The 20,408-nt window shown below is 40.1% G+C and overlaps 1 non-coding gene across 1 annotated transcript; it reads left to right on the top strand.

Moving 5' to 3' along the window:
- Positions 1-19,117: 19,117 nt before the first annotated feature.
- On the top strand, positions 19,118-19,224 carry LOC114113471 (U6 spliceosomal RNA). The gene has a single exon (XR_003588493.1). It is a non-coding gene; the product is annotated as a U6 spliceosomal RNA (small nuclear RNA).
- Positions 19,225-20,408: the final 1,184 nt, after the last annotated feature.

The following is a 20,408-nucleotide window of genomic DNA, read 5'->3' as shown; positions in this document are numbered from 1 at the left end:
ATGGGGAAACAGTGGAAACAGTGTCAGACTTTATTTTTTGGGGCTCCAAAATCACTGCAGATGGTGACTGCAGCCATGAAATTAAAAGACGCTTACTCCTTGGAAGAAAAGTGATGACCAACCTAGACAGTATATTCAAAAGCAGAGATATTACTTTGCCGACTAAGGTCCGTCTAGTCAAGGCTATGTTTTTCCTGTGCTCATGTGTGGATGTGAGAGTTGGACTGTGAAGAAGGCTGAGCGCCGAAGAATTGATGCTTTTGAACTGTGGTGTTGGGGAAGACTCTTGAGAGTTCCTTGGACTGCAAGGAGATCCAACCAGTCCATTCTGAAGGAGATCAGCCCTGGGTGTTCTTTGGAAGGAATGATGCTAAAGCTGAAACTCCAGTACTTTGGCCACCTCATGCAAAGAACTGACTCATTGGAAAAGACTCTGATGCTGGGAGGGATTAGGGGCAGGAGGAGAAGGGGACGACTGAGGATGAGATGGCTGGATGGCATCACGGGCTCGATGGACGTGAGTCTGAGTGAACTCCAGGCGATGGTGATGGACAGGGAGGCTTGGCATGCTGCAATTCATGGGGTCGCAAAGAGTCAGACACAACTGAGCGACTGAACTGAACTGAACTGAATTGAAGAGCATTAGTCGTTGGTTAAGGCAGATTATCCATCAGGATGACAATATCACAATATCACAGTCCTTCCTCTAAAGAGAAGCAAAGCTGACATGAGGGCTTTTTTGGCCTATTTATTTCAACAAAAATTCCCTTCTTGTATTTTCTATGATTTACAAATTTGTAACTAATTTTCTAGTTTACTTCCTTACTATCTCATTGAATCACAGCATGATGGAATGTGGTTGTTGATGTCCTTTCGTATTCTGCTGGGTGGCATTTTTTTTTATGTAGTGAAAATTATATAGTTAAGTTTCACAATCATAATAAAATGGGACCAATTGGAAAAAATTCCATATGGGAAATGCTTACAAAGTATATTATTTCCTTTTCAAGTTGACTGTCTTAACATTATTAGACTGATTATTATTCAGTCCTTTGAATTTAAGTTGAACAAACTGAAAACTGAAAACAGATAAATGTTCATATTAAATAGTTCACTGCAATGACGTGTGAATGTGATTTTCCCCCCTTGGTAATTCACAGTTCAATAAACTGTGCAAAACTGCAATGAACAGTCGTGCAGTAAAGAAACATTCCCACCAATAATTGCGTGTACATCTGCCATATGTTGCTTCAGATGATTTGTGTGTCTGACTTCCATGGCATAAACTGGCTCATTTACCCTGGATGAAACCTTCAAGGGGATTTTATCAATTTAAAAAAACTGTCAGTACTGCCAGACTTTATGGTCACCCATATTTTATGTTTAACAAGATTCACCTACAGCAAATATAGATACCAAACTGAAAGTGGTGCCAAAAAGTAAGATAATGGAGACGATAATAAGTCTTTTGTTTTTGACATTTTTTGCATGAAAACATGATTTCTAATCTACAGATAAAAGGCTGTCTCCACGATATTCAGAAACTCTTAAAAGTTTGGTTTTAATATTGATTGATATTTAAAACAATTCTCATGCTGATTATAATGAACCAGGAATTCTAGGGAAAAACAAAAGCACGGAGGGTGGCAATTATGTGATGACTTCTTAATACTCCAAGGGGTAAATTTTTTTCCCCCAAATTGGCAGAAAAGAAAAAAAAAAAGGAAAGTAATCAGTCTTATCATATTAACCTTGAAGAGCTTCCCTTGATTCACTGCAATGCTATTTTCAGTTTCATACTTTTATTTTATAATGAACTCGCACAGGAAGTAGTTTCCAAATACATACATTTCTGCTATACTCACACCATGGATACATCAAGGTCTGGATGATCCAGAAGCAAAAGGACTGCCCCTCTGAGGTCAGTCAGATCCATAATCTGGTGGCCTTAATCCCCGAATCCTTCTGGGTTTCCAAAATATTAGTTATGTTGTCACTTTTTAGTAAGTCCTTTCTAAACATCTGACATTCAAGTTTTTCAGGTCTCCTAACTCATGCTCTCCCACCTTCCAAAAGCTGTTGACTTATCTGTCTACTCTTTCTCTTTTTAGTTGGCTTAGCAAGTTTCATTAACAGGCAAAATTTACACATTCTTGATACTGCAATGTAAACGGGAAGTCTCTAGGAAAAAAGGAAGGAAGGGAGGAAGGAGAGAAGGAAGGAAGGGAAAGAGGGAGGCACCGAGGAAGCAGGGGAGGAAGGAGGGGAGGGAGGGCGGGGGGAGGGTGGGTGAGAGACCAAAACCGGCTCTTGCCATTTTCCAAGGATCTGCAAAGTTTACAACTCAATCAAGTACCTTAGTTGGAAAGAGGATTCTACAATGATTTTCCTTTCTTCTTATCATGAGTGTGCGAATCTAAAGAGAACAGAATCTGTGATCTGAATCAAAAAGATGAAAATAAAGTTACCCATATCACTAAAATTACAAGAATTAACTTATTTCTTAAGTAAGGCCGAAAAATTATACTTGTTAGACAAAAACATAGTAAACTTAATTTCTCACAGTGCTGAAAAAAATATTTTTAGTAATTTAAATCTATACTTTCAGTTTCTACAAAATATAGGCATAGTTCATATACTTTAGGTCAATTTGGTTATTTTAAAATCTGAGCCATAGCATATAGACTGCATAAAAGGAGAATATTAATCATGAACATGAATCATGAATTCGAAAGATATTTTCAGTAAATAGATATATGAACAGAATCTTCAAAAGATTCTAACTTGTGCTAGAAATGTAGTAGAAGGGATGTATGACTATAAATATGTAGAAATATATTAATTTTAGAGGGTTCAGCAAGATTTTGTGAATACTAATAGTCTAAAAATAGGCTCAGGTAATTTAGATTACATTTCTTAAATTAGACTTCACAAGCATATAAGATTTAGCAGTCTATATGATATAAAATTTATATTTCCTAGGAAATGGTGGGAAACACATTTTGAAATGGAAAAAATTGGGTGCTTACAGATGTTACTGAGGAATAAAGTTTGATTGTAAATGAAGGTGCTGTACAGTTGAGCAGAGCGTATAAGTATATAGACTTGAAGAATGGCGAACACCATGGAGAAAAAAATTACAAAAAAAAATTGTAGTCCTCTGTGGTTCTTTTCTCCTCCTGCCCTCAATCTTTCCCAGCATCAGGGTCTTTTCCGATGAGTCAGCTGTTTGCATCAGGTGGCCAAAGTATTGGCGCTTCAGCTTCAGTATCAATCTCTCAAGAGTCTTCTCCAGCACTATAATTCGAAAGCATCAACTTTTTAATCAGCCTTCTTTATTATCCAACTCTCACACCAGTACATCGACTTCTTTTTTATTCCTGCATTCCCTCCACCTGCCCTTTGGAACTCAGAGAAGGTCAAGAAGGCTAAAATATTTTCCCTCAAATAAGAAATAAGAGCACAGAAATGCTTTTGTATCTGGGAGGGCCCATAGGGTTGTGCTTGGACCAATCCATCTGTCCGGTATTGTCATTTATTCAAGGGAGGCATCCCTTCCTATCAATGGGGTGATCAGAGGCAACTGAATCCCTTCCCAGGGGATTCAATATTGACTATTATTAGATTCAGTATTATATAGTGGCTGCCAATATTGGCAGCCACAAGGAGCCTGATACCTAAGTCATGTGCTCTGCTGAGAGCACTCCAGGGTCTTCTCTCCCTAGCCAGCTGTCAGCAGCCACTTCCTGCTTCTGGGAGCCCCCCTCTCCCTGCCCCCTGCCCCAGCATTTATCCCTGCTGTGACCTGGCACACTCTACAGATCCCCACTGCACACTTTCCTTATTCCGTATATGTTTTGGCTCAAATGTCAGTGTTCAGCCACTTTTGCCAAGCAGTCTACTTAGACTTCTAAGCCTCACTGCATATCCACCCCTTCCTGTCTTCTTTTCCTTGTAGAACTCACCATCAACATCTGTGTGTTTTACTTATTTGTTTGCTTTTCTGTCTCCCCATGGGAAGGAATTTTGTGCTTAGTGAAGTTTTGTGTGGTCAGCAGAGTATGTGGTCATGTTTTAACTTCTCTTTGCCACCTGGCCTGGGTGGCTCCCTTTGCTCACTTTATAGCTCGGTTGCATGTTTAAAAGGTGGTTATCTGGGTGCTAGTCAGGGTGGGAATGTGTTTGCATAGTCCCACTATGGCTGGGCCCAGAAATCCCAAAACGTGGGCGTCATTCCTATTGCCAGTGAGAAGTTGCTGGGGACTTTGCGACACCATCTTCAAGAGCTAGTCTCAGGGAGATCTTAGGTTGCCTAGGCAATAATTGTCAACATGGCTTTTTGAAATTCTAAGCTGTACGAAGAGTGCTAACAGCCTGTTTGCTAAGGTACCTGGGGTTATGACCATTGTAGGTCTAGTAACATCATCTTTGACATAAACAATATTTTCACTCCTGAAGAGCTACAGTTAGACATATGTATACCTATGGCTGATTCATGTTGATGTTTGACAGGAAACAATAAAATTCTGTAACTATCCTTCAGTTAAAAAAATACATTTCTTAAAATTAAATTAAATTTAAAAAAAGATCTACAGTTAGATATTATGCTCTTGACTGCTACTCAAATGTGTTATTTCCTGGAATCTAAGGAATAGCACTGGTGGCAGCTTTAGCTCTCTTTTAAGTTGGAAAGGACAACACTGCCCCATGAATATGACCCAGGAAAGCCTGAGCAGTGAAAGTGAAAAGTGCCTGGCTCTTTGCCACCCCATGAGAATTCCAGTCCATGGAATTCTCCAGGCCAGAATACTGGAGTAGGGAGCCTTTCCCATCTCCAGGGGATCTTCCCAATCCAGGGATTGAACCCAGGTCTCCAGGATTACAAACAAATTCTTTACCAGCTGAACCACAAGGGAAAGCCAAGAATACTGGAGTGGGTAACCCATCCCTTCTCCAGTGGATCTTCCTGACCCAGGAATTGAGCCAGGGTCTCCTGCATTGCAGGCAGATTCTTTACCAACTGAGCTATGAGGGAAGCCCAAAAGAAAGCCTGAGCAGGCATGAATGAAATACTCATTATGCCGTGCTTTTAGCAAAACTAAATTTGGAATGGATGAAAGTATAGGTGTGTGTTGTAATTGTTATGCTTCATGGCAAGCAAATCACTGAGTAATATCAGTTTGCAAGATAAATCAGAAGTTTATATTTCTTCTCCTTTTTGTTTGTTATATGTTAGTGTTCACTTTGTCTCTGATACTTTGGTTAATGATCATTGAACCATTAGACCCCAAACCGTGTTATCCATCTGTATCTTAGACACAGTTTGCTAGGAACTCACCAGATATTTGTTGAATAAGTGAATGAATCCCACTTCAGCTTCTTGCCAGCTCTGGTCTAGTGGTCTGTGCCTTTCCTCACTGAGTCCTGCATAGACCCAGTGTCCTAGTCTGGGGCCAATAGGCTAAGTTTGGAGCAGCCTCTCCCTTGTGCTTTGAAGTCACTGTCACTCCTCATTTATTAAGAGAACAGGCCAGGCTCAGATGCAAGACTGAAGGTGGAGGGTAGTGTGGAGGGTCCTGTGGGACTGGGGCAGGGAGCATCTCCAGTCTTGTCTGCCCAGCCAGGGCCTTGAGACCCACAGTGAGGAACTCCAGTGTCCAGGGTGTCCTAAAATCATCACTTCCCATCTCTGTCAGTACAGGAAATGCTCCTGATGGATTTGGAACCGTTTTCTGAAATGAACATGCATAGCTTTATAAACAAAAAACAATGGGTAAAACACACCACACACACAGTGTCCCGTGAGTCTTCAGAAAGCCGAGTTGGCAGGAAGGTTAAGAGGTATTTGATTGTTTTTTTTTCTATGCGACTTAGTTAATGTTTTTTAAAAACCTGTCAGAATTTCAGTTCAGTTCACTTCAGTTCAGTCGCTCAGTCATGTCTGACTCTTTGCAACCCCATGAATCGAAGCACGCCAGGCCTCCCTGTCCATCACCAACTCCCGGAGTTCACTCAGACTCTATGCCTTCGAGTCAGTGATGCCATCCAGCCATCTCATCCTCTGTCGTCCCCTTCTCCTCCTGCTCCCAGTCCCTCCTTGAGGAAATGGAATGCTTTAGATTGTTCAGGAATGTAAAGATTCACACATCGTAAAATATTAAAATGTATTTGATGTGTGATCAACATATAAATATCTCAGTCCTTGTGTCTTTGGTTATGGGTTGTATATATCTGATTGTTTCAATGATTGTTAGTGAGTTTTTAAAAAATTGTATTAACTTATTTTAATTGGAGGATAGTTACTTTACAATACTGTGATGGTTTTTGCCATGCATCAGTATGAGTCGGCCTCAGGCATACATGTGTCTCTCCCACCCTGGACCCACTTCTCACCTCCCTCCCCGCCCCATCCCTCAAGGTTGCCACAGAGCACCTATTTCAGTGCTCTGCATCATACATCAAACTCGCACTGGTCATCTGTTTTACATATCCTAAGGTGTATGTTTCAATGCTATTCTTTCAAATCACCCCACCCTCTCCTCCCACTGAGTCCAAAAGTCTGTTCTTTACCTCTGTATCTTCTTTGCCGCCCTGCACGTAAGATCATGGGTACCATCTTTCTAGATTCCATACATATGCGTTAATATATGGTATTTGTCTTTCCCTTTCTGACTTACTTCACTCTGTAAAATAGGCTCTAGGTTCATCCACCTCATTGGAACTGACTCAGTTGTTTTGAAAGATGTTATCTTTAACAGGAATTTAATTTGGGATTACTGTGTAATGAAGTATTCAGCCACACGGTGGCGGTGTTACACAATGCAGACCTGGTCTAGGGGCTAATGAGACTAAAAACCGAAAATCAAATTGGGATTCCGTGGAAGTGAACATTCTGGAATATGTTCATGTTAAAGCTCTACAGCAGTAAATATGACCAAAACACTCAAGACAAAAAATTAAATAAAAATAAAATTTCCAAATAGGAGTTATTCATTCTTCTTTGTTAATGTTTAATATTTTTATTTTCAAATTCCAAGTTAAGTATATATACAGTATATAAAAATTATATTAAAAGATTTCAGTGCTATCCAAAATCAAAGAACACACATATATGTATACACACATAAATATATAAATCTTACTGTTGTAGTTATAGCAGGAAACAATGACCTCTTTTGCCATAAGACGGCATTTGATTTTTCCACATGTATTTATTTAATCTTTTTCTCAGCTATCAAAAAAGTAGCAGTGAAGTTTGTTTACTTATTTATTTTGTCTATACAGTTGCTAATTGCAAAATTGATAACTTGGACCTTCAGGAAAGGTAAAATTACATGTCAAAATGTCTTTTGAAAGTTTTGTCATGTTAATTATATTTCTGTTGTAATGCAAAACTTAAAAATCCTTGCTCTGAGTATATTGTGTTAGTATTTATTTGCTTGTTTATTTAAATTAAAAATAACCCCCCAAAATCATACACATTTTTTTGTGGTGTTTATTTTTAAGAAAAGAGCTATCTATGATATGCCTGTGGGAATTCAGAGCAGTTACTAAACAAGTCAGTGAAAATCAGGTTCTTAGGGACCATTTCCCTGAATAGGGAATGAACGGTGGGCGCTGTCCTTCTCTGGCTGGGAAGACAATTGATAACATTGCTCTAATACCATCTGGGGCCAGCATGGATATATATGTGGGAAGGAATGAGTTTACTTTGCTCCTCAAACAGGTTATTCTCACTCTGCCAGTGGGTTACTGTAGGAAGAAAGGTTCTCTGCAAGTACCCAGGAAGCACAGGACCCGAGAATGAGCTTTTCTTCACCAAACCTCTCTTTTCTTCACCAGAAAAGCTTTGGAAATGGGTTCCCCAGGGCTTCCCTGGTGCCTCAGAGGTTAAAGCGGCTGCCTCCAATGCGGGAGACCCTGGTCCGATCCCTGGGTCAGGGAGATCCCCTGGAGAAGGAAATGGTAACCTCCTCCAGTATTCTTGCCCAGAGAATCCCATGGACAGAGAAGCCTGGTAGGCTACAGTCCATGGGGTTGCAAAGAGTCGGACACAACTGAATGACTTCACTTGTCTTACCCCAGGCTCAGAGGGACGATGCCAAGCCCAGGGAAGCTCCCTGGGATGGGAAATCCTGAGTGGTCCTGCAGAGGTCAATGCCCATCAGGCTTGGAAGAGCTGCCAAGAGTCCTGGAGTGCTTAGAACCTTGGTCATCCATCCCTTATGCATTCGTCCAGCTGTCCCTCTGACTCACATTTATGGAGTGCCTGTGTGTTTTGTGTCTTCTGCTTACAGACGAGGGGACCAAGCAAGGGTGTGGATGGAAGGTGAGCCCAGGACTGAACTCTGTAGGGAACTTAGGCTCCGTGGTCTGTGGGAGTTGAAATATTCCTGCTTTCAGAATGAGTGAGCCATCACAAGTGTCCCTACTGCTGAGATGTCAAGCACGAGGTGCCTGGAATCTACCTACTGGGAATGGCATAGAAGGCTAGGGCACCGTCATCAGGGCTGTTTAGTGGAGGGGGTATATATGCATTGTGAGTGGGTGGAGTGGTGAGTGGAAGATGGGGAAATGAGGATCCTCCAGGACTTTTTGACTGTGAATAGTGGGAGAGAGATGGGTGCTGCAGCAAGAAGGTGACTCAGGTTGGAAAAGGAAAGTAGCTTCAGGTACCTTATGACATCTGCAGAGTCAGACAGCTTACACACTCAGAAAAAAAGAAAGCCATCTTCCCTCACTCTAATGGAAAACTCCACGTAACACCTGGAGCTAGGATCCTATTGTCCAAATCCACATTCACTTCCAAGAATTTTCACCTGGGCTCAGGAGAGAGATGCTAGTTCCCAGTCATGGCGCTCCCCATGTTCTTGTCTACAAAATGAGTATGAACTATGAAATACCAACACAAAGAAAATAAGAAAAGAGTCATTAAAGTGAAAAGAAAGTGAAGTTGCTCAGTTGTGTCCAACTCTTTCCGACCCCATAGACTGTAGCCTACCAGGCTCTTCCATCCATGGGATTTTCCAGGCAAGAGTACTGGAGTGGGTTGCCATTTCCTTCTCCAGGGGATCTTCCCGACTCCAGGGATTGAACCCAGGTCTCCCGCATTGCAGGCAGATGCTTTACCCTCTAAGCCACCAGGGAAGCCCAAAAGAGTAATTGCAAAACACACACACACACACACACACACACACACACACACACACACACACAACACACAGAAGAAAAATGAAACCAACCCAAGGAAGACAGGAATAGAGAGGGTAAAACCTGATCTAAAATAATGTTTGTTTCTTAGTACAGCTGTGCCTGATGCTTGATATTTATTATATTGGTTACACAAGTTAAGACTGTCCCTCCTGCTAGAGCAGGTTTGAATTGCATCTGTCCTCTATATTCAAAATAGCTTATGTTCACCAATGTATCTAACCTTTGAAAATTCAGGAACATTTCTATGGTTGCCTGGACTTTTAATACATCAGTTTCAAGAAAAGAAATGTTGAACTCCTCTAGTATTGTTTTTTCTGAAATTTATTCATAACATAAAGAAATAAGGGAACTGAACAGAATAAAAAAATTATGATAGGACCAAACATAATGTTTAAGATGGAAAAAGACAATTGCTTTATAATCCATTGAATAAACTACTAGTAACAATGATGACCTGCAGATTTTCATAATTTTCTCCAAATAAATTAGTCTACTATGAATCTATTACTATGTTATCTGTATGTGCTTATTTCATTCATTCAGTTCAGTCACTCAGTTGTGTCCGACTCTTTGTGACCCCATGAACTGCAGCACACCAGGCCTCCCTGTCCATCATCAACTCCCAGAGTTTACTCAAACTCATGTCCATTGAGTTGGTGATGGCATCAAACCACCTCATCCCCCATCGTCCCCTCTCTTCCCGCCTTCAGTCTTTCCCAGCATCAGGATCTTTTCAAATGAGTCGGCTCTTTGTATCAGGTGGCCAAAGTACTGGAGTTCCAGCTTCAACATCAGTCCTTCCAATGAATATTCAAGACCGATTTCCTTTAGGATGGACTGGTTGGATCTCCTTGCAGTCCAAGGGACTCTCAAGAGTCTTCCCCAATACCACAGTTCAAAAACATCAATTCGTCGGTGCTCAGCTTTCTTTGTAGTCCAACTCTCACAACCATACATGACTGCTGGAAAAGCCATAGCCTTGACTAGATGGACCTTTCTTGGCAAAGAAATGTCTCTGCTTTTTAATATGCTGTCTAAGTTGGTCATAACTTTTCTTCCAAGGAATAAGAGTCTTTTAATTTCATTGCTGAAGTCACCATCTACAGTGATTTTGGAGCCCACCCCCCCCCCCCCCCCACCCCACCCACCCCACCCAAAGAAGGTCTGTCACTGTTTCCACTGTTTCCCTGTCTATTTGCCATGAAGTGATGGGACAGGATGCCATGATCTTAGTCTTTTGAATGTTGTACTTTAAGTCAACTTTTTCACTCTCCTCTTTCACTTTCATCAAGAGGCTCTTTAGTTCCTCTTCACTTTCTGCCATAAGGGTGGGGTCATGTGCATATCTGAGGTTATTGATGTTTCTCCCAGTAATCTTGCTTCCAGCTTGTGCTTCATCCAGCCCAGCAATTCTCATGATGTACTCTGCATATAAGTTAAATAAGCAGGGTGACAATATATAGTCTTGATGTACTCCTTTTCCTATTTGGAACCAGCATGTTTTTCCATGTCGAACTGTTGCTTCCTGACCTGCATGCAGATTTTTCAAGAGGCAGGTCAGGCAATTTGGTATTCCCATTTCTTGAAGAATTTTCCAGTTTGTTGTGATCCACACAGTCAAAGGCTTTGGCATATTCAATAAAGCAGAAATACATGTTTTTCTGGAACTCTCTTGCTTTTTTGATGATCCAACAGATGTTGGTAATTTGATCTCTGGTCCCTCTGCCTTTTCTAAAACCAGCTTGAACATCTGGAAGTTCACAGTTCACGTATTGTTGAAGCCTGGATTGGAGAATATTGAGCATTACTTTACTAGCGTGTGAGATGAATGCAATTGTGTGGTAGTTTGAGCATTCTTTGGCATTGGCCTTCTTTGAGACTGGAATGAAAACTGACTTCATTATTCCCTTTTTATTGGGTTGGCAAAAAAGGACATCTGGTGATGTCAATACCAAAATCAGGTTGATTGTATTCTTTGCCAGCTGAAGATGGTGAAGCTCTATTCAGTCAGAAAAAACCTGGAGCTGTCTGTGGCTGAGATCATCAACTTCTTATTGCAAAATCCAGACTTAAATTGAATAAAGTAGGGAAAACCCCTAGGCCTTTCAGGTATGACCTAAATTGAATCCCTTTTGATTATACAGTAGAAGTGACAAATAGATTCCAGGGATTAGACATGGTAGACAGAGTGACTGAAGAACTATGGACAGAGGTTCATAGCATTGTACAGGACGCAGTGACCAAGACCATTACCAGGAAAAAAGAAATACAAGAAGGCAAAGTGGTTGTCTAAGGAGGCTTTACAAATAGCTGAGGAAAGATGAGAAGTGAAAGGCAAGAGATAAAGTGAAAGATATACCCAACTGAATGTGGAGTTCCAGAAGATATCAGGAGAAAAAAGAAAGCCTTCTTAAGTGAACAATGCAAAGAAATAGAGGAAATGAATAGAATGGAAAAGACCAGAAAACTCTTCAAGAAAACTGGAGTTATCAAGGGAATACATCATACAAGAATGGATGTGATAAATGACAGAAGTGGTGAGGACCTAACAGAAGCAGAAGATAGTAAGAGGAGGTGGCAAGAATGCACAAAAGTGCTATACAAGAAAGCTCTCCATGACCCAGATAACCACGATGGATTGATCACTCACCTAGAGTCAGACATCCTGGAGTGTGAAGTTAAGCGGGCCTTAGGAAGCATTCCTACCAACAAAGCTAGTGGAAGTGATGAAATTCTAGTGGAGCTATTTTAAATCCTAAAAGATGATGCTCTTGAAGTGCTGGACTCAACATGTCAGTAAATTTGGAAAACTCAGCAATGGCCACAGGACTGGAAAAGGTCAGTTTTCATTCCAATGCCAAAGAGAGGCAATGCCAAAGAATGTCTTAACTACAGTACAATTGCATTCATTTCAGTGCTATTAAGGTTAAGCTCAAAATCCTTCAAACTAGGCTTCAGCAGTATATGAACTGAAAGCTTCCAGATGTACAAGCTGGGTTTAGGAAAGGCAGAGGAACCAGAGATGAAATTGCCAACATTCATTGGATCATAGAGAAAACAAGGGAATTCTAGAAAAACATCTATTTCTGCTCCATTGACTATGCAAAAGCCTTTGACTATGTGGATCACAACAGACTGTGGAAAATCCTTAAAGAGATGGGAATACCAGACCACCTTACCTGTCTCCTGAGAAACCTGTGAAATCAAGAAGCAACAGTTAGAACCAGACATGGAACAACAGACTGCTTCAAAATAGGGAAAGTAGTACGTCAAGGCTGTATATTGTCACTCTGCTTATTTAACTTATATGCAGAGTACATTATGTGAAAGGCCAGGTTGGATGAAGCACAAGCTGGAATCAAGATTGCCAGGAGAAATATCAATAACCTCAGATATGCAGATAACACCACCCTTATGGCAGAAAGTGAAGAGGAACTAAAGAACCTCTTGATGAAGGTGAAAGAGGAAAAAGCTGGCTTAAAACTCAACATGCAAAAAACAAAGATCATGGCATCCAGTCCCATCACTTCAAAGCAAACAGAAGGGGAAAAAGTGGAATCAGGTTTTATTTTCTTAGGCTCCAAAATCACTGTGAAATGATGACTGCAGTTATGAAATTAAAAGATGCTTGGTCCTTGAAATGAAAGCTATGACAAACCTAAACAGTGCATTCAAAAGCAGAGACACTGCTTTGCCACCAAATGTCTGTATAGTCAAAGCTATGGTTTTTCCATTAGTTGTGTATGGGTGTGAGAGTTGGACTATAAAGAATACAGAGCACCGAAGAATTGATGCTTTTGAATTGTGGTGCTGGAGAATACTCCTGAGAGTCCCTTAGGACAACAAGGAGATCAAACCAGTCAATTCTGAAGGAAATCTGTCCTGAATATTCATTGGAAGGAGTGATGCTGAAGCTGAAGCTCCAATACTTTGGCCACCTGATGAGAAGTCATGACTCATTCTAAAAGACCCTAATGCTGGGGAAACTTGAAGGCAGAAGGAGAAGGGAGCAGCAGAGGTCAGAATGGTTAAACAGCATCACTGACTCCCCTGAGAGCAGCAGGAACAAAGGAAGAGGTTGGGGTTTTCACAATCAGAAAGCTTGTAAGAGGACCCTAAAGAATTGAGATCCAGACCTCTGAGAAAAGGGCATTGCTTTTTTGGTGTTGATACCACTGAATGGAATGCGTCATTCTGGGAGTGAATGGAAAAAAGATAGAATCAGCTGCTGTTAGAATCCACTATTGCTACCAGGGAGAAGGGCTGATGCTGGAAAGACGGACACAGATGAACAAGGAGGGTCTTTTGTCATTTCCTCTTGCTTGACAGCCTCACTCTGATGCCCACTAGTCATAGGACCTAACAAGGAAAGAAGTGGCCAAAGGGAAAGTTTGCAGAGTACCAGCCCCAATCAGTGTTTCCAAGCCAGGTGTGGAAGAGTGACCTTGGAGCCCAGAAACAATATTTAATGCCCAGTCACTGTAACCAAAGAAGTACACATTGCAAATATATTTACATATCCAATTTACATGGATCTGTAAAATAGTTCGGAGAAGGAAATGGCAACCCACTCCAGTATTCTTGCCTAGAGAATCCCAGGGATAGAGGAGCCTGGTGGGCTGCCGTCTATGGGGTCGCACAGAGTTGGACATGACTGACGTGACTTAGCAGCAGCAGGAGCTGTGAAAAGAGCAATAGCCGGGAACGTGTATTGACTGATCATTATGTACCAGAAATTATCCTAGATATTTTCCTGTCTATCCATGTGTTATATATACTCAGGAGATTTGTCTTAAATAGTTTCCTAAAACATGAGAGACACAAAAAGTTTAATGGAGCTTCTTGAAATGTAAAATTATAGAAGCCCTTTTATATCATTATATGAAGTGTAGCCTTTCTATTCAAAGCAACAGAGTCTGAGAGCTTCTAAGCAAGGTTATAACTGTAATCATATATTTTTAGAGAGTTTAGAGGAAATTCCAGTAAAAGTGGTTCAATAGATTACCACATAGATGCAAATCTTCTGTTCCCAATATGCCAATATTTTATATATAAAATACATACGAGAAAAGCAAAGAGAAATAAATAAGCTCTTAAGCAAAATCCACATTACCATGGACAAGAACGGGGTGGAAAGCTGTGAGTGAGCCTGAAGTCATGAAGCTAATGCCTGCCAGGTTCTGGGCATGAGGTCAACACAGGGAACAGGGGGAATGTGTTTTAGAAAACAATGTTCAGCTCTTGAAACCAGAACCTGAAGTGGGGCTTTTCACTCCTGGAATAAGAAGAAAAGTTATTGATGCCATCTGAGCCTGCAGCTTCTATGGAACAACCGATCAGAGAAGCAGGGATTCAAAGACCAGACCGCTGACCAGGATTGAACCAAGCCAATGCTGGTCTGTGGTGTCCCCAGCATCCCCCGGGGGCAGGAGCTCTGAATCACTATGGAACCCGATCCTGGACTGAGAAGCCTAGGAGCCTGGTGGAAACAAGGACAAAACCATAAATACACCCATGCACTGCACACACAGAGACACACACACACACACACACACTCACACACAGTCTCTCACACCATACACACTCACACATATACAGATACAGACTCACTGTATACACACTCATGTCCACGTACAGACACAGGCCACATAGATTCTACATACACACGTTATAGACCATATCACTCACCACACACAGAGCTCACAGGCTGAAGATTCCTCTGCTCAAATGAGCCTACAAATTAAATTTAAGTTTAATTAAAATTAAGTTTAATTTTAAACTTATAAAGAAATCCAATGCTAAGAAAAACAGCAAACTTGAATTTTAAGAGTATTATTTCCAAATTTTGTGAGAAAATGCTTCTCATTTTCAATGTTACACATTTCACACTGTGCATTAACCCTATGCACTTTAAGCTCTATGCATATGAGGTGCATCAGTTCAGTTCAGTCGCTCAGTTGCGTCCGACTCTTTGCGACCCCATGAATCGCAGCACACCAGGCCTCCCTGTCCATCACCAACTCCCGCATAGCTTTCTATAATACAGAAAAAATGTGTTTGGTATTCCTTGCAACTGAATTGAGAGGATAAATCTGCAAAAAGATAATGTGCTTTTCCAGTACCCTTTAGCTCTTGTGAGATATCACACTTTAAATGCGTTGGTTGTTGATGGCAGTGGTGGAAAATTGTGACTAATGAAGAAAAAGATGCTTACATAGGCCTTTGGACCAAAGGTCCCATAAAGCAGGTCCTTCATTAACTCCTGAGTCTCCAGCTCAGTACAAGAAGACCTTTGCTTGGCTGTGAGTTTCTCTGGTTAGTGTGGTTTCTACTCTGAGCACTTTGCTGTTGTCGGTCACTCAGTCGTGTCCAGCTCTTTGTGACCCCATGGACTGCAGCACGCCAGGCTTCCCTGTCCTTCACTATCTCTCAGAGTTTTCTCAAACTCATGTCCATCGAGTCAGTGATGTCATCCAACCATCTCATCCTGTGTCGTCCCCTTTTCCTCCTGCCTGCAATCTCGCCCAGCATCAGACTCTTTTCCAATGAGTTGGCTCTTTGCATCAGGTGGCCAAAGTATTGGAGCTTCAGCTTTAGCATCAGTCCTTGCAAGGAATATTTACAGTTGATTTCCTCTAGGATTGACTGGTTTGATCACCTTGTACTATAAATAACTATAAAAATCATAAAATGTGTAATTGTATAGCTAGAGTATGTAAAGGGATCTCTTTCTTTGGTGGGGAAACTGATAACACAGAAAGATTTGAAACTCAAATAAGAAACTCAAATGAGAAAACTCTGATTTCCTGAAAATCAGTGAAAGAGGACAAGTCTACCTGCACTTGAACAAAGAGCTTAATGATGGGTCTATTATGAAGTGAGGATTTGAAGGAGGAGAAAGCACAGGTAGGTGAACGATGAAATGGTCAGTAAAACTTGTTATACAAACCGTGAGAAGACATGATATGGCAGGGACAGTTCTCTCATTATTTTCATTGCTTTAATTAACGTTAAGGAGTCATGCTTTAACAGGAGTGTTTTACATAAATCATAACATAACATCAAGTCTGGTATTAAGTAAGGCATTAAAATACATTTGCCAAACAGACTCACAGACTTTAGAAACAAACTTACTATTACCAAAGGGGAAACATGGTGAGGTGGGATAAACTAAGAGTTTGGGATTAACAAATACACACTGCTATATATAAAACTGGAGAAGGCAATGGCAACCCACTCCAGTACTCTTGCTTGGAAAATCCCAGGGACGGTGGACTCCAGTCCATGGGGTTGCGAAGAGTCCCACACGACTGAGCGGCTTCACTTTCACTTTTCACTTTTCTTCATTGGAGAAGGAAATGGCAACCCACTCCAATGTTCTTGCCTGGAGAATCCCAGGGATGGGGGAGCCTGGTGGGCTGCCGTCTACAGGGTCGCACAGAGTCGGACACGACTGAAGCGACTTAGCAGCAGCAGCAGCATATATAAAATAGATAATCAACAAGGACCTGCTATATAGCACAGAGAACTCTACTCAATACTCTGTAATAACCTATATGGGAAAAGAATCTGAAAAAGAATGGTTATATGCATATGTACAAATGAATCACTTTGGTGATTTTATAAATCTACATGAAAAAGTCTGTTTATTGGAATGCATAGTAAAGATGTAACTTTTTCTTAATATCTTTGAAAATTTGACAAATGTCCCGAATCTCTTGCATTTACTATCAATTTCTAGTTGCATTTTTTCTCTATGGTGTTTGCCATTCTTCAAGTCTATATAAGTTCTGCTCAACTGTGTAGCATCTTCACTTACAATCTAAATTTATTTCCCAGTAATCTCTGTAAGCATCCAGTTCTTTCAATTTCAAAATATATTTTCTACTATTTCCTAAGAAAGAAAAATTTTTTATCATAAAGACTATGAAATTTTATATGCTTTTAAAGTCTAATTTAAGAATTGTGATCTAAATTACCTGAATCTATTTTTAATTTTAGTTTTAAATTTATTTTTATTTTGAGGATAACTGCTTTACAATATTGTGTTGGTTTATGCCGTATATAGACATATCCCCTCCCTTTTGAACTTCCCTCCTTCCCCACACCCCATACCACCCCTCTAGGCTGCCTAAGCCTATTTTTAGATCATTAGTATTAACAAAATCTTGTTGAACTCTCTATAATTGATTTAATTATATTTATACATATTTAAAGGCATATATTTCTTCAACAATATTTATAAGACAAGCAGTTCAAAGAATCTTTTGAAGATTCTGATCATATATCTACTTATTGAAAATATGTTTCAAATATGTTTATGATTAATATTCTCCTTTTAAAGTGATCTACATGCTATGACTCAGATATTTAAAATAGCCAAATTGAAATAAAGTGTATGAAATATATATATTTTTTGTTTATTTGTAGAAACTGATAGTATAGATTTAAATTACTGAAGATATATTTTCAGCACTGAAAGGATTTTGTTTTATTATGCTTTCGTTTAACAAGTATAATTCTTTTGCCTTACTCAAGAAATAACACAATTCTTATAATTTTAGTGATATGGGTAACTGGCTTGTATTTATTTTTATCTCTTTAATTCAGATCACAAATATTCTGCTCATTTTCAGGTTCACACACCAAAAATAAAGAGAAAGGAATAGTATGGTAGAATCTTCTTTCAAATTAAGGTACTTGGTTTAGTTATAAACTTAGCAGTTCCTTGTTAAATGACAATGAGTTAGTTTTGGTCTCTAAACCACCTCTTCTTTCCTCCCCTTCTCTCTCCCTCCTTCCTCTCCTACATTCCTTCTTTTTTTCCTTGGAGACTTCTGATTAAACATATCATACATTTTTGCTTTCTAATGAAACTCACTAAATCAATTAGAGAGAGAAGAGAGTAGACAAATAAGTCAACATAATTTTGAAGATGGAAAAGCCTGAGTGAGAGGTCAGGAGGGCTGAGAAATCTAAATGTCATGTGCTTAGAAAAGACTTGCCAAAAAGTCACACTATAATATTTTGGAAACCTAGAAGGATGTGGTGATGAGGGACATCAGATCATGAATCTGACTGATTTCAAAGAGGCAGAAGCAGTTATGAAGATTCTGGATCATTCAGATCTTGACGTTCCCTACCGTGTCCCTGCTGTGACTATGGCAGAGAGTGTATATACCTCTATATCTGCGGGATCACCGCCAAAACACTTCCTGTGGGAGTTTGTTATAAAGTAAAAGTGTATGAGACTGAACACAGCATTGTAACCTATCAAGAGGAACTCTTCTTGAATTATAGCAGCCCCAGAAGAAGAAGAAAAGAAAGGATGTGATCAAATATTTGAGAAAATTATAGTCAAAACTTCCCTAACATTGAAAGGAAAATAGTCACCAAAGCCCGTGAAGCCTAGAGAGGTACATACATATCTCCTTGAATAAACCCAAGGAGAAATATGCCAAGACACATATTAATCAAACCAACAACTTAAACACAAAGACAAAAATATTAAAAGAAGCAAGGGACAAGCAACACGTGATGTACGAGGGGATCTCCATAAGGTTAACAGCTGATCTTTCAGCAGAAACTCTGTAGGCCAGAAGGAAGTATCAGGATATACTTAAAGTGGTGAAAGGAAAGAAATCTACAAACAAGATAACTCTACCCAGCAAAAATCACATTCAGATTCCGCGGAGAAATCAAAAGCATTACAAATGTAAAGAGATAAGCAAATGTGAAGAAAATTCAGCACCACTACATCAGCTTTGTAATGAAAATGTTAAAGGGACTTCTTTAGGCAGGAAACTCATGGCAAGGATAAGAGCTACAGAAACAAACTCAAAACAATAAACTAAATGGTAATTGAATCATACGTATCAACAATTACTTTAATTGTAAATGTATTGTGCTCTCTTCAGCAGCACATATACTAAAATTGGAATGATACAGAGAAGATTAGCATGGCCCCTGCGCAAGGATGACACGCAAATTCGTGAAGTGTTCCATATTTTTAGGCAAAACACTCTCTGACATAAATCACAGCAGGATCCTCTATGATCCACCTCCCAGAATACTGGAAATAAAAGCAAAAATAAACAAATGGGATCTAATTAAAATTAAAAGCTTCTGCACAACAAACGAAAATATAAGCAAGGTGAAAAGACAGCCTTCTGAATGGGAGAAAATAATAGCAAATGAAGCAACTGACAAACGACTAATCTCAAAAATATACAAGTAACTTATGCAGCTCAATTCCAGGAAAATAAACGACCCAATAAAAAAATGGGCCTAAGAACTAAATAGACATTTCTCCAAAGAAGACATATGGATGGCTAACAAACACATGAAAAGATGCTCAACATCACTCATTATTAGAGAAATGCAAATCAAGACCACAATGAGGTACCACTTCACACCAGTCAGAATGGCTGTGATCCAAAAGTCTGCAAGCAATAAATGCTGGAGAAGGTGTGGAGAAAAGGGAACCCTCTTACACTGTTGGTGGGAATGCAAACTAGTACAGCCACTATGGAGAACAGTGTGGAGATTCCTTAAAAAATTGCAAATAGAACTGCCTTATGACCCAGCAATCCCACTTCTGGGCATACACACCGAGGAAACCAGAATTGAATGAGACACGTGTACCGCAATGTTCATCACAGCACTGTTTATAATAGCCAGGACATGGAAGCAACCTAGATGTCCATCAGCAGATGAATGGATAAGAAAGCTGTGGTACATATACACAATGGAGTATTACTCAGCCATTAAAAAGAATACATTTGAATCAGTTCTAATGATATGGATGAAACTGGAGCCGATTATACAGAGTGAAGTAAGCCAGAAAGAAAACCACCAATACAGTATACAACACATATATATGGAATTTAGAAAGATGGTAATGATGACCCTGTATGTGAGACAGCAAAAGAGACACAGATGTGTAGAGCGGACTTTTTGACTCTGAAGGAGAGGGAGAGGGTGGGATGATTTGGGAGAATGGCACTGAAACATGTATACTATCATGTAAGAAACGAATCTCCAGGCTATGTTCGATGCAGGATACAGGATGCTTGGGGCTGGTGCATGGGGATGATCCAGAGAGATGATATGGGATGGGAGGTGGGAGGGGGGTTCATGTTTGGGAACTCACGTACACTCGTGGCGGATTCATGTCAATGTATGGCAAAACCAAT

Source organism: Ovis aries, chromosome 2 (assembly GCF_016772045.2).
Source record: "Ovis aries strain OAR_USU_Benz2616 breed Rambouillet chromosome 2, ARS-UI_Ramb_v3.0, whole genome shotgun sequence".
In the NCBI taxonomy this organism is placed as follows: Eukaryota; Metazoa; Chordata; class Mammalia; order Artiodactyla; family Bovidae; genus Ovis; species Ovis aries.
Note: the sequence above shows the minus strand (reverse complement) of the source record. Positions and strands in the feature narration are given on the sequence as shown.